The sequence below is a fragment of the Pelobates fuscus genome, chromosome 3 (genome assembly GCF_036172605.1).
Source record: "Pelobates fuscus isolate aPelFus1 chromosome 3, aPelFus1.pri, whole genome shotgun sequence".
In the NCBI taxonomy this organism is placed as follows: domain Eukaryota; kingdom Metazoa; phylum Chordata; class Amphibia; order Anura; family Pelobatidae; genus Pelobates; species Pelobates fuscus.
The window spans coordinates 89,807,848-89,823,651 of record NC_086319.1 but is presented as its reverse complement, the minus strand read 5'-3'; the positions used below and the strand labels follow the sequence as shown (position 1 = coordinate 89,823,651).

General features: G+C 42.9%; 1 protein-coding gene across 1 annotated transcript in view; it reads right to left on the bottom strand.

Annotated features, from left to right (window-relative positions):
- LOC134602447 (toll-like receptor 13) overlaps positions 1-14,147 on the bottom strand; it is a 37,711-nt gene extending 23,564 nt beyond the window's left edge. Inside the window, exon 1 of the mRNA XM_063447338.1 lies at positions 14,033-14,147. The gene's annotated coding sequence lies outside the window, so the exon portion shown is untranslated. The remainder of the gene's footprint in view (positions 1-14,032) is intronic.
- Positions 14,148-15,804: the final 1,657 nt, after the last annotated feature.

The window sequence follows — 15,804 nt, the reverse complement described above, 5'->3', positions numbered from 1 at the left end:
ACGTTCCAGAGTCAGCTGCTATCCTGTGTTACCCTCAGTGTTCCAGAGTTAGCTGCTATCCTGTATTACCCTCAATGTTCCAGAGTCAGCTGCTCTCCTGTGTTACCCTCAGTGTTCCAGAGCAAGATGCTATCCTGTGCTACCCTCAGTGTTCCAGAGTTAGCTGCTATTCTGTGTTACCCTCAGTGTTCCAGAGTTAGCTGCTATCCTGTTACACTCAGTGTTCCAGAGCAAGCTGCTATCATGTGTTACCCTTAGTGTTCCAGAGTAAGCTGCTACCCTGTGTTACCCTCAGTGTTCCAGAGTTAGCTGCTATTCTGTGTTACCCTCAGTGTTCCAGAGCAAGCTGCTATCCTGTGTTACCCTCAGTGTTCCAGAGCTAGCTGCTATCCTGTGTTACCCTCAGTGTTCCAGTTAGCTGCTATTCTGTGTTACCCTCAGTGTTCCAGAGTTAGCTGCTATTCTGTGTTACCCTCAGTGTTCCATAGCAAGCTGCTATCCTGTGTTACCCTCAGTGTTCCAGAGCTAGCTGCTATCCTGTGTTACCCTCAGTGTTCCAGTTAGCTGCTATTCTGTGTTACCCTCAGTGTTCCAGAGTTAGCTGCTATTCTGTGTTACCCTCAGTGTTCCAGAGTTAGCTGCTATTCTGTGTTACCCTCATTGTTCCAGAGTTAGCTGCTACCCTGTGTTACCCTCAGTGTTCCAGAGCAAGCTGCTATCCTGTGTTACCCTCAGTGTTCCAGAGTTAGCTGCTATTCTGTGTTACCCTCAGTGTTCCAGAGTAAGTTGCTATTCTGTGTTACCCTCAGTGTTCCAGAATTAGCTGCTATTCTTTGTTACCCTCAGTTTTCCAGAATTAGCTGCTATTCTGTGTTACCCTCAGTGTTCCAAAATTAGCTGCTATCCTGTGATACCCTCAATGTTCTAGAGTCAGCTGCTATCCTATACTACCGTCAACGTTCCAGAGTCAGCTGCTATCCTGTGTTACCCTCAGTGTTCCAGAGTTAGCTGCTATCCTGTATTACCCTCAATGTTCCAGAGTCAGCTGCTCTCCTGTGTTACCCTCAGTGTTCCAGAGCAAGCTGCTATCCTGTGCTACCCTCAGTGTTCCAAAGTTAGCTGCTATTCTGTGTTACCCTCAGTGTTCCAGAGTTAGCTGCTATCCTGTTACACTCAGTGTTCCAGAGCAAGCTGCTATCATGTGTTACCCTCAGTGTTCCAGAGTAAGCTGCTACCCTGTGTTACCCTCAGTGTTCCAGAGTTAGCTGCTATTCTGTGTTACCCTCAGTGTTCCAGAGCAAGCTGCTATCCTGTGTTACCCTCAATGTTCCAGAGTCAGCTGCTCTCCTGTGTTACCCTCAGTGTTCCAGAGCAAGCTGCTATCCTGTGCTACCCTCAGTGTTCCAGAGTTAGCTGCTATTCTGTGTTACCCTCAGTGTTCCAGAGCAAGCTGCTATCCTGTGTTACCCTCAGTGTTCCAGAGTTAGCTGCTATTCTGTGTTACCCTCAGTGTTCCAGAGTAAGTTGCTATTATGTGTTACCCTCAGTGTTCCAGAATTAGCTGCTATTCTTTGTTACCCTCAGTTTTCCAGAATTAGCTGCTATTCTGTGTTACCCTCAGTGTTCCAAAATTAGCTGCTATCCTGTGATACCCTCAATGTTCTAGAGTCAGCTGCTATCCTATACTACCGTCAACGTTCCAGAGTCAGCTGCTATCCTGTGTTACCCTCAGTGTTCCAGAGTTAGCTGCTATCCTGTATTACCCTCAATGTTCCAGTGTCAGCTGCTCTCCTGTGTTACCCTCAGTGTTCCAGAGCAAGCTGCTATCCTGTGCTACCCTCAGTGTTCCAGAGTTAGCTGCTATTCTGTGTTGCCCTCAGTGTTCCAGAGTTAGCTGCTATCCTGTTACACTCAGTGTTCCAGAGCAAGCTGCTATCATGTGTTACCCTCAGTGTTCCAGAGTAAGCTGCTACCCTGTGTTACCCTCAGTGTTCCAGAGTTAGCTGCTATTCTGTGTTACCCTCAGTGTTCCAGAGCAAGCTGCTATCCTGTGTTACCCTCAGTGTTCCAGAGCTAGCTGCTATCCTGTGTTACCCTCAGTGTTCCAGTTAGCTGCTATTCTGTGTTACCCTCAGTGTTCCAGAGTTAGCTGCTATTCTGTGTTACCCTCAGTGTTCCAGAGTTAGCTGCTATTCTGTGTTACCCTCATTGTTCCAGAGTTAGCTGCTACCCTGTGTTACCCTCAGTGTTCCAGAGCAAGCTGCTATCCTTTGTTACCCTCAGTGTTCCAGAGTTAGCTGCTATTCTGTGTTACCCTCAGTGTTCCAGAGTAAGTTGCTATTCTGTGTTACCCTCAGTGTTCCAGAATTAGCTGCTATTCTTTGTTACCCTCAGTTTTCCAGAATTAGCTGCTATTCTGTGTTACCCTCAGTGTTCCAAAATTAGCTGCTATCCTGTGATACCCTCAATGTTCTAGAGTCAGCTGCTATCCTATACTACCGTCAACGTTCCAGAGTCAGCTGCTATCCTGTGTTACCCTCAGTGTTCCAGAGTTAGCTGCTATCCTGTATTACCCTCAATGTTCCAGAGTCAGCTGCTCTCCTGTGTTACCCTCAGTGTTCCAGAGCAAGATGCTATCCTGTGCTACCCTCAGTGTTCCAGAGTTAGCTGCTATTCTGTGTTACCCTCAGTGTTCCAGAGTTAGCTGCTATCCTGTTACACTCAGTGTTCCAGAGCAAGCTGCTATCATGTGTTACCCTTAGTGTTCCAGAGTAAGCTGCTACCCTGTGTTACCCTCAGTGTTCCAGAGTTAGCTGCTATTCTGTGTTACCCTCAGTGTTCCAGAGCAAGCTGCTATCCTGTGTTACCCTCAGTGTTCCAGAGCTAGCTGCTATCCTGTGTTACCCTCAGTGTTCCAGTTAGCTGCTATTCTGTGTTACCCTCAGTGTTCCAGAGTTAGCTGCTATTCTGTGTTACCCTCAGTGTTCCAGAGTTAGCTGCTATCCTGTTACACTCATTGTTCCAGAGTCAGCTGCTACCCTGTGTTACCCTCAGTGTTCCAGAGCAAGCTGCTATCCTGTGTTACCCTCAGTGTTCCAGAATTAGCTGCTATTCTGTGTTACCCTCAGTGTTCCAGAGTAAGTTGCTATTCTGTGTTACCCTCAGTGTTCCAGAATTAGCTGCTATTCTTTGTTACCCTCAGTTTTCCAGAATTAGCTGCTATTCTGTGTTACCCTCAGTGTTCCAAAATTAGCTGCTATCCTGTGATACCCTCAATGTTCTAGAGTCAGCTGCTATCCTATACTACCGTCAACGTTCCAGAGTCAGCTGCTATCCTGTGTTACCCTCAGTGTTCCAGAGTTAGCTGCTATCCTGTATTACCCTCAATGTTCCAGAGTCAGCTGCTCTCCTGTGTTACCCTCAGTGTTCCAGAGCAAGCTGCTATCCTGTGCTACCCTCAGTGTTCCAGAGTTAGCTGCTATTCTGTGTTACTGTGTAGTATTATCAGGAGGTACACTACAAACTGCTCTCCCTATGGTACAGAACACCGTCCCTGTTACACTAGATCTTCCCATCGATCACCCCGATATGCTCGAGATGCCAGGCAGAACATGGCACACTGATATATGGTGGGAATGCAGGGACATCGTCCCATACTGGGTAATGATTAAGGACACTGTGACCAATATTCTGGGAAACATACTGGAATGGAATGCAGAACTGACCCTGCTGCACATCTCGACAAAGCCTATCCAGTCGTACAAAAAGTCGATACTGCGTCACCTGCTAATCACGGCCAAAGCTAACATACCGGCACACTGGAAAAAGCATGACACATCAACAAAGAAAGAATGGATCCGCAGGGTGGAAGACATCCAAGGAACAGAAGAAATACATGCCTCCCTGACAGAACGCGGAACAAAACATACAGAGATGTGGCTTCCATGCTTCCTATACATAACTCGTTATAGGCAAGCAGAGGACGCTCCCGAACCCAGTAACGGGGCAACATCAGACACGAACCCCGCTTGACACAGATCACTCCCCACATCCCTCGCTTTATACCTAAACCCTGCTCACCCTTCTCCAATTCTCCCACCCAATAGACTAACAGATCCTGGGGCCCGGGGAGACGGGGATTGGATCGGAGGGACACACCACCAGACATATGACATGCTAACCTCCGAAAAAGGATAAGCACCCAGTCAAAAAATGACCTGGGACGCTGTCCGATCCATGGGGAACACGGGATATGGCTTGATGCATATACCATCACCGAAAGAGTAGATGGAAGAGACAACACACATACAAAGCATACGGTTCTGCATCGCGTAGACCTACACCATACTCTCCATAAGATATTACTGATACACACACCAATAACGCAGTAAAGAAACTTACATACGAGAATCAACAATACTAGCAACAACAACATGAACGACATGACCAGGAATTCAAGCGAACCGCAGGCTCTGCCATAAGGATTAGCGACTCAGTATTTCAGAGCAAGCTGCTATCCTGTGTTACCCTAAGTGTTCCAGAGTCAGCTGCTATCCTGTGTTACCCTCAGTGTTCCAGAGTTAGCTGCTATTCTGTGTTACCCTCAGTGTTCCAGAGCAAGCTGCTATCCTGTGTTACCCTCAGTGTTCCAGAGCTAGCTGCTATCCTGTGTTACCCTCAGTGTTCCAGTTAGCTGCTATTCTGTGTTACCCTCAGTGTTCCAGAGTTAGCTGCTATTCTGTGTTACCCTCAGTGTTCCAGAGTTAGCTGCTATTCTGTGTTACCCTCATTGTTCCAGAGTTAGCTGCTACCCTGTGTTACCCTCATTGTTCCAGAGTTAGCTGCTACCCTGTGTTACCCTCAGTGTTCCAGAGTTAGCTGCTATTCTGTGTTACCCTCAGTGTTCCAGAGTAAGTTGCTATTCTGTGTTACCCTCAGTGTTCCAGAATTAGCTGCTATTCTTTGTTACCCTCAGTTTTCCAGAATTAGCTGCTATTCTGTGTTACCCTCAGTGTTCCAAAATTAGCTGCTATCCTGTGATACCCTCAATGTTCTAGAGTCAGCTGCTATCCTATACTACCGTCAACGTTCCAGAGTCAGCTGCTATCCTGTGTTACCCTCAGTGTTCCAGAGTTAGCTGCTATCCTGTATTACCCTCAATGTTCCAGAGTCAGCTGCTCTCCTGTGTTACCCTCAGTGTTCCAGAGCAAGCTGCTATCCTGTGCTACCCTCAGTGTTCCAGAGTTAGCTGCTATTCTGTGTTACCCTCAGTGTTCCAGAGTTAGCTGCTATCCTGTTACACTCAGTGTTCCAGAGCAAGCTGCTATCATGTGTTACCCTTAGTGTTCCAGAGTAAGCTGCTACCCTGTGTTACCCTCAGTGTTCCAGAGTTAGCTGCTATTCTGTGTTACCCTCAGTGTTCCAGAGCAAGCTGCTATCCTGTGTTACCCTCAGTGTTCCAGAGTTAGCTGCTATCATGTGATATCCTCAGTGTTCCAGAGTTAGCTGCTATCCTGTGATACCCTCAGTGTTCCAGAGTTGGCGGCTATCGTGTGCTACCCTCAGTGTTCCAGAGTTAGCTGCTATCCTGTGTTACCCTTAGTGTTCCAGAATTAGCTGCTATCCTGTGTTACAATCAGTGTTCCAGAGTTAGCTGCTATTCTGTGTTACTCTCATTGTTCCAGAGTTAGCTGCTATCCTGTTACCCTCAGTGTTCCAGAGCAAGCTGCTATCCTGTGTTACCCTCAGTGTTCCAGAGTAAGCTGCTACCCTGTGTTACCCTCAGTGTTCCAGAGTTAGCTGCTATTCTGTGTTACCCTCAGTGTTCCAGAGCAAGCTGCTATCCTGTGTTACCCTCAGTGTTCCAGAGCTAGCTGCTATCCTGTGTTACCCTCAGTGTTCCAGTTAGCTGCTATTCTGCGTTACCCTCAGTGTTCCAGAGTTAGCTGCTATTCTGTGTTACCCTCAGTGTTCCAGAGTTAGCTGCTATCCTGTTACACTCAGTGTTCCAGAGTAAGCTGCTACCCTGTGTTACTCTCAGTGTTCCAGAGTTAGCTGCTATCCTGTGTTACCCTCAGTGTTTCAGAGTTAGCTGCTATTCTGTGTTACCCTCAGTGTTCCAGAGCAAGCTGCTATCCTGTGTTACCCTCAGTGTTCCAGAGCAAGCTGCTATCCTGTGTTACCCTCAGTGTTCCAGAGTTAGCTGCTACCCTGTGTTACCCTCAGTGTTCCAGAATTAGCTGCTATTCTGGGTTACCCTCAGTGTTCCAGAGTAAGTTGCTATTCTGTGTTACCCTCAGTGTTCCAGAATTAGCTGCTATTCTTTGTTACCCTCAGTTTTCCAGAATTAGCTGCTATTCTGTGTTACCCTCAGTGTTCCAAAATGAGCTGCTATCCTATTCTACCGTCAACGTTCCAGTGTCAGCTGCTATCCTGTGTTACCCTTAGTGTTCCAGAGTCAGCTGCTCTCCTGTGTTACCCTCAGTGTTCCAGAGCAAGCTGCTATCCTGTGTTACCCTCAGTGTTCCAGAGTTAGCTGCTATTCTGTGTTACTGTGTAGTTTTATCAGGAGGTACACTACAAACTGCTCCCCCTATGGTACAGAACACCGTCCCTGTTACACTAGATCTTCCCATCGATCACCCCGATATGCTCGAGATGCCAGGCAGAACATGGCACACTGATATATTGTGGGAATGCAGGGACATCGTCCCATACTGGGTAATGATTAAGGACACCGTGACCAATATTCTGGGAAACATACTGGAATGGAATGCAGAACTGACCCTGCTGCACATCTCGACAAAGCCTATCCAGTCGTACAAAAAGTCGATACTGCGTCACCTGCTAAACACGGCCAAAGCTAACAGAGTACTGTTAGCTAACGCAGTAAAGAAACTTACATACGAGAATCAACAATACTAGCAACAACAACATGAACGACATGACCAGGAATTCACGCGAACCGCAGGCTCTGCCATAAGGATTAGCGACTCAGTATTCCAGAGCAAGCTGCTATCCTGTGTTACCCTCAGTGTTCCAGAGTCAGCTGCTATCCTGTGTTACCCTCAGTGTTCCAGAGCATGCTGCTATCCTGTGATACCCTCAGTGTTCCAGAGTTAGCTGCTATCCTGTGTTACCCTTAGTGTTCCAGAATTAGCTGCTATCCTGTGTTACAATCAGTGTTCCAGAGTTAGCTGCTATTCTGTGTTACCCTCAGTGTTCCAGAGCTAGCTTCTATCCTGTTACCCTCAGTGTTCCAGAGCAAGCTGCTATCCTGTGTTACCCTCAGTGTTCCAGAGTTAGCTGCTATCCTGTGTTACCCTCAGTGTTCCAGAGTTAGCTGCTATCCTGTGTTACCCTCAGTGTTTCAGAGTTAGCTGCTATTCTGTGTTACCCTCAGTGTTCCAGAGCAAGCTGCTATCCTGTGTTACCCTCAGTGTTCCAGAGTTAGCTGCTATCCTGTGTTACCCTCAGTGTTCCAGAGTTAGCTGCTATCCTGTGTTACCCTCAGTGTTTCAGAGTTAGCTGCTATTCTGTGTTACCCTCAGTGTTCCAGAGCAAGCTGCTATCCTGTGTTACCCTCAGTGTTCCAGAGCAAGCTGCTATCCTGTGTTACCCTCAGTGTTCCAGAGTTAGCTTCTATCCTGTGTTACCCTCAGTGTTTCAGAGTTAGCTGCTATTCTGTGTTACCCTCAGTGTTTCAGAGCAAGCTGTTATACTATGCAACCGGTTCCTGTGCAAGTTAACCTGGTCCCTCTATCCAGAAGCCCTGCTTATTTCCTTGTATTGATTTTTTGTATTTATGTTATTAATTTGTGTTCTTACATTTAATTCACTTGCTTTCCATGCTGTGTGTATTGTGATTTATTTGCTTATTGGGTTCCCATGTATGGTGGTTGCTGCTGTAGTCAGCATCGCTTCCTCACCAAACACTGATGTGGTGTTAGTAATAAGCAAGCTTTTTTGATTGGAGAACATTCCATTATGCACAAGAAATGAGACGTCTCCACTGGCAAAAGGACAATCCTTTGTATGTTAAATATATAAATAAAGCAAAAAAATGTGACTGCAGAGGGCCAGAGTGATTGTGATAGTGATACAGGAAGGAGATAGATTATATATAGTATGGTGCTAGTGGAGAAAGATTTGTCAAGTGACAATGATAGAGAATTATCAAAGTGTTCAGTTCGAAACATTGGTGCAGAAATGTAAAAGGGCTGGAGTCACCATTGAGACATGAATCTACAGCTAGTTGCACTGGTTTCCATGATGATTGTGGACATTTTGAATTCAGATCTCTTATTAAAAAGGAACTCCATTGAGTGGGCATGTGACATGTGGATGAAGAAGGCTTGGCATAAATTAGAATATGTGTAAAGGAGTCATTATCAGACTGGAGCAATTTATATGGAGTCCAAAATAAATGGGATTATTTAAAAGTTGCACTACTGAAGGCAACAGAAAATTGCATTAGGCTTGTCAGTAAAAGCAAAAAATTCAAGAAACCACTGTGGTACTCCGCAGATGTGGCCAAAATAGTAAAAAACAAAAAGTTAGCATTTAGTAATTATAAAAAAAACCAGAGTGAGGAAGACAGAATGACCTATAAGATTAGGCAGAAAGAGGCTAAGCAAGTTATAAGAGCTTCCAAATCCCACACAGAAGAGAAAATAGCACAGTCAGTGAAAAAGGGGGACAAAACTTTTTTTAGATACATAAATGAGAAAAGAAAAGTAAAACAAGGATTAGTTAGATTAAAAACAAAAGAAGGAAGGTATGTAGATGAGGATAAAGGTCTAGCTGACTGCCTCAATGAATATTTTTGTTCGGTATTTACAGATGAAAATGAAGGAAAGGGACCTCTGTTAACAAAAAGGATAAATGAGTCATTTATTACACGTGAGTTTACAGAGGAAGAGGTTCTATTTCAACTGTCAAAAGTAAAGACAAATAAGTCAATGGGACCTGATGGAATACACCCAAAGCTATTAAAAGAGCTTAGTGGTGTACTAGCAAAACCATTAACAGATTTATTTAACCAATCATTGATAACAGGAGTAGTCCCAGAAGATTGGAAGTTAGCGAATGTTGTGCCCATTCACAAGAAAGGTAATAGGGAGGAGTCGGGCAACTATAGGCCAGTAAGCCTTACTTCAGTAGTGGGGAAAGTGATGGAAACCATGTTAAAGGATAGGATTGTTGAACATCTAAAAACACATGGATTTCAAGACCAGAGACAACATGGGTTTACTTCAGGGAGATCATGCCAAACTAATCTTATTGATTTTTTTGATTGGGTAACTAAAATTATAGATCAGGGTGGTGCAGTAGACATTGCTTACCTAGATTTCAGTAAGGCTTTTGACACTGTTGCACATAGAAGGCTTATCAATAAACTACAATCTTTGAGTTTGGATTCGAATATTGTTGAATGGGTAAGGCAGTGGCTGAGTGACAGGCAACAGAGGGTTGTAGTCAATGGAGTATATTCGAAGCTTGGGCTTGTCACCAGTGGGGTACCTCAGGGATCTGTACTTGGACCCATTCTCTTTAATATTTTTATTAGTGATATTGCAGAAGGTCTTGATGGTAAGGTGTGTCTTTTTGCAGATGATACTAAGATATGTAACAGGGTTGATGTTCCAGGAGGGATAAGCCAAATGGAAAATGATTTAGGTAAACTAGAAAAATGGTCAGAGTTGTGGCAACTGACATTTAATGTGGATAAGTGCAAGATAATGCATCTTGGACGTAAAAACCCAAGGGTAGAGTACAAAATATTTGATAGAGTCCTAACCTCAACATCTGAGGAAAGGGATTTAGGGGTGATTATTTCTGATGACTTAAAGGTAGGCAGACAATGTAATAGAGCAGCAGGAAATGCTAGCAGAATGCTTGGTTGTATAGGGAGAGGTATTAGCAGTAGAAAGAGGGAAGTGCTCATGCCATTGTACAGAACACTGGTGAGACCTCACTTGGAGTACTGTACACAGTACTGGAGACCCTATCTTCAGAAGGATATTGATACCTTAGAGAGAGTTCAAAGAAGGGCTACTAAACTGGTTCATGGATTGCAGGATAAAACTTACCAGGAAAGGTTGAAGGATCTTAACATGTATAGCTTGGAGGAAAGACGAGACAGGGGGGATATGATAGAAACATTTAAATACATAAAGGGAATCAACACAGTAAAGGAGGAGACTATATTTAAAAGAAGAAAAACTACCACAACAAGAGGACATAGTCTTAAATTAGAGGGACAAAGGTTTAAAAATAATACCAGGAAGTATTACTTTACTGAGAGGGTAGTGGATGCATGGAATAGCCTTCCAGCTGAAGTGGTAGAGGTTAACACAGTAAAGGAGTTTAAGCATGCGTGGGATAGGCATAAGGCTATCCTAACTATAAGATAAGGCCAGGGACTAATGAAAGTATTTAGAAAACTGGGCAGACTAGATGGGCCGAATGGTTCTTATCTGCCGTCACATTCTATGTTTCTATGTTTCTAAGTGGATGTGTCATGGGAATAGAAAATGTGCTGGTGGGTGAGGGATAGCAACACAGGGAAAGACTGGGGCAAGTACAGATAGTGGTATATCACTTGATGAAGGATTTAAATAATGATTGGGTGTGTAGTGAAGATTTGGAGAGGGAGTGGAATATCCAGTGGGTGAGGGAGTGAAATAATAAAATGAAGAGGAGTGGGATAGTCATTTCAGCAGGGAGTGAAACTATGACATGCAAATATCAAATAATTTCAGGAAAAAGTGATGGGATGGGATTTTAATGTAGGTTCAAACAAACATTAACGGAATGTTCATAGTTTCATCTAATTATTGTATCCAAGGTCGTATTTTGACATGCTCCTCAACAAACCCCACAAAAGTTTTTCTGGTAGCCTGTGTCCAATTTTTCCATTAAACATCCATCCACAAAGGCAATATCATATCCATGCAGACACACTCTGATTTAAACTGAATCTAAATCGAAAGGACTTTTATATTCAGTTGTGAAATAGAATCTAACAGAGCTGGAAGTTGGTTACTTGATATATATATATATCAGCACTTGGCTTTCGCATGAAACAACCACAAGCTGACAATAGCATTATTAAAGTCATGCAGTGCAAGGTCAGGACAGTGAAGGAATATAACCCTTTAAGCAGGATGCCACATAGCTGGCTCTAACAAAAGTAAGTGGCAATCAATAATTCAGTAAATAAATACAAGCAATAAAACAAAGTGTAGTTTCACTTGATCAATGCATCTCTGTGGGGTTCATTCGGCATCCTCATGCAGAGCGTGAAGACCCACCAGGAACAACCTTTACTGGCTGTCTGAGCGATACCTACTTCAAGTGGCCAAAGGGACAAATTTTTCAGAAAAATCTAAGTTTACAATTGTCAGACTGCAAGATCAGTCTATTTGAACCAAAACAACAACATTAAGCTGTAGGGATTCTGGTGCTTAGAGCGTACCTTTAAAGCAAATTACCTGCCTTGCTTTACTGCACCTGCTGTCCTGTAAAAGCAGAGTTGTACGGTAAAGCACAAGATCACTATCTCCCTCATGCCTCCCTCTATTGCAGACATAGTTTTTATTTTTTATTTTTTTTGTTCTAAGTTACCCTTCCTCCTTCTCACTCACTCCCAACCTCCCTTTGCCGGCTCAGATTGCATGCATGCGCTGTGTGCTGGCAAAATGGTCCAATCACAGACTTCTTTGCGATGTAAAGAGGGGGCTTTACCTGGTGCTGGGTTCCAGGTAAGTAAAACTTCTTGTTTTGCAGTTTGAAAGGCAAACAGAGGCGTAGCGGAGTCCTTTAACCCCTTAAGGACCAAACTTCTGGAATAAAAGGGAATCATGACATGTCACACGTTGTGTCCTTAAGGGGTTAAGCCCAATAATTGAGACCTTACCGATCATGTTACCACATATATTGTACTTTTTTCTTTGCGTAAATTTCGTTTTAAATAATCATATATCTAATCAATCATCAGATCAAGTAAACATATGCTGAAAGTACTTATATTGGTAAATATCTGAGTCTAGTTATCCAGAACTAACTAGCTGGACAATATGGATTATATATATTTTACAAAGGTTTTTATTTTGTAACTAGGTGTGATGACTTTTATTTTATCCATTGAAGAATGAAGAACTCTGGCGGTAGTCACCATCACTTGGGGTTTCATACAGACACTTTATGTAGGATCCTGGACTACGCCTACGTCTAAGTCACCCTGTACCTAGTGACAGGTTCAGAGCGTCAGACAATTCTTCCAGTGCAGTGGCAGTTAGAAGGACAGAGGAGCCAATTTGGATGGGTGTCTGGGGATACGATTTGAGTTAAGCAATACAAAAATAGTTTAACCCTGTAAGGTAAGAATATACATTCCAACATTTTCCATTGACAAAGAGGGACACTTTAATTTTTAGGGGTGTTAGTGGAGTCGTGCCAGTGGCTGGTATGTCCTAAGAAATTTTGGATGACTTATTAATTTAAGCAACACAAATGTAATTTAGAACAAGATCAATTTATCTTATTTACATAAATTGATTTCTAAATACATGAATTATAGTTGTAGTTCAAGGACACATTACTGTGAATATAACTTCCGTGGAGCTCTGGTATGAATTCAGACACACTATAAATACTGAGGTCCTTCAAAACAAAGACATTAGGATAAAAAAAGAGGGACAGTGGGTTTTCGGTCCAAAATATGGAGGGATGTACTTGGAATGTACTGGGTCTGTCTGGAAAAAGTCTATCCATTGTTAATATAACAGAACAGTTTGTGTGAATGTAAACTGGCAACCAAGCAGAGAGGGTAGGAATGTGCATGCATGAACAATGACCAATATATAAATATATGGTATTTGAACTAATATCATTCTCTGCTACACAATTAGGATCCCACTTTCCTCGTCAATTAAAATAATCAACTGAAAAATATAAGGTAAAATGTTCAGGGTTCTTTTTTCCAAGTAAGAGATAGCCAGAGGTTATTACTGTTATTGCAGAGATTATCTGACAACTGTAGAGTCATAAGAATCTTTACTTCCAAATAAGCTGCTTTATGCCATTTTATGATGACTAAAATGACTAAAATGAGAAACAAAGGGTCCTAGTAATAGAGGGGGGACTGTGTTACCCTCAGTGTTTACTTTTTCCATGTCATCCATCTGACCATAACAGCTGTCTGGAAACAGGACCCCACAAACGAAAGAACAATTAAATGAAAGAACAATCCTTCCTATGGGTGTCTCATGTTTCACTTCCAGTGAAGTTAGATGGGACTACTCCTTCCACAACACCAGCATTGTCAAACGATCCTGTCAATCTAACTGACATGAGACCCAACACACAGGGCATCTGTGTTTTCAAGAGATATGTGTGCTCATTGTCAGGGGAGGGCTGGCAACATTTGTCCTTAGGAGTATGTACAAAGAGTCTGTTTTCAACCAGTCCATTGCCACAATGACAACTGTAGTGCTTTATGACTGTCTTGTCCACGGGGTCATGCAAACACCTCCAGGGACATCATACATGCTCATCATATAATTGAAGCTTGGTCAACTACAATACTGTACTTTACCAGGAACAGACCTGGAGAACATCGAGAGCAGAGGCCAACAGCACACGCACAAACACACACGGTTCTGGACTAGCAAAGGCACTGTACATTCCCTGTCTGCTGCCTTTTTCCTGCAGTGGTTTTGACAGACATACCAACACACCTAACTCAGTAGAAGAATACTGCAGCCCTTAGCCCTGTTGTCAGTCCTCATGGTAGTGGTCTGGGGGGCAACCACCCTCTTGCAGGTCCTTGCATGCCTGTTTTGCAGATATCTTAAGTTTATTTTAATGGTATTTAATTCAGATCTTATAGTAGCTTGCACAAGTTAAAAACATAAAACTGATAAATACCTCACTTGTTTAAAATAGAGTACAACACATACAGGAAGTAAACAACTGTGAATATTCTTGCTTAAATCTTTGACTTCTAACATTCTTTTATCTTTCATACCTCAGCAAAGCATCATGGGATGACATGAGAGGAAAATCCAGAAGGAATAATTGAAAAATTAGCAGACCTTTGCCTTTCCCAATGCACAGATCTCAGCTGTACGGCAGCCAGTCAGTAACAGTAATCTTACCAAATCTCAGTCATAGATCTCCACACCCCTCTTCCAGTGAGGTTACCAGTCAGGTATGAAAGGATAAAAATGCTGCTTAGTGACATTACTTGTAAAACTTATTTTTCTCTCGATTATATTATACTTACTATGTTCTCTCGTCATTGATTACCTTGGCCTCAGTGATGATATTTAATGCAAGCTGTGGGGAGGGCAATATTCTGACTGACAGCAGGTCAACTGAAAAGGGTATAGTCTCAGATCCAGGGCACAGGTAAATACTGCAGTGTGTATTTCTACTTTCACTTTTACTTTTAACACATATATATCTACCTATCACCTATAGGGTATAAGTAAACATAAAATGAGAATCAAGTAAAATGGCATAGATGTGCTATGTTTGCTACAGGCAAAATAAAATAATGTTTTGATCCGCCTGTTTAGAAGTTCCCTAGCATTATACTTTAATTGTTTTCACACTGACAATGTAGTTGTCATTCTTGACATGGGATACATGACAAAACTCTATCCCAGAGACATAAACACCTGTGAAGGTATCCGATGACTATAACTGATCAGAGGGGCTGTGCTGCTTATTTAAATTGTCGCAACACTGACAATAATTTTCCATTGTAGATCATGATGTTTTTTTGGCCAGCAGCCACATTTTGCTCTGATTTGAATAAATGACAGAGGATAATGTGAATGAACCACCGTACAGAAGAAGTGTCAGGATTCCTCCCTATTCTCTCGGAATTCCTCCATGTTTGAGTTCAGCCAGATCGGCACTGCCCGTATGACTTCTTTCGCTGATCTCTCTCCCTATGCGTCTGACGTCTGCCCTTCAAAAGGAAGCCACGACCGCATCCAAATGGCTCAATCAATGTTTCCTGTGTTTGATACTGTCGCATACTCGCTACCTTGTTGCCTATTTACCGACGGCGCTTCTAATCGATTTCCTGTGTACCGAACCTCTTGGCTTGATCCTGACTACGCTCTAAACCAGTGGTAGTCAACCTTTTTCTACCTACCGCCCACTAATGCATCTTTTTGGTTGAAAAAATTTCCTTACCGCCCACCAGTTTTCGCGCAAATGTGGAATATTTTTAAGAAAGGAGGGTGTTTTTAAAAAAAAATAAATGTACGTACATTTATCTTTTTATTTCTACTTAATGCATGTTTATAATGTTTTTAACATAATAAAGTTTAATGAGAAAACAATAAAGTAAATTGAAATTACCTTTACTAGTGATTAATGAGATCCTTGAGGTTGATGCTGCGAGACTAAATATTTGATATCTGGTTCGATTTTCGTAAGGAACAAACGAAGGTCTCTTTCAGTGATATTCAGACGACTTCTCTGTTTGCGCATAATATGATTTCTCATTTGTGCGTCAGCTCATCTCCTCTCCCTCCTCAATTCCCCCCCCCACCTTTTTTCCCCTTTTTTCTATTTTTTAACCGTCCTTATAGCAATGCCCAGTAGGAAGGCTGAGCTAGGTAGCCCACTTACTATAGTCCACTATAACAGACAGGCACACATACACACAGACATGCACACACACATGCAGACACACACATAAGACATACATAGACACACAGACATGCAGACACACATACAATGACACATACATACAAAGACAAGACATACATACATACAGAC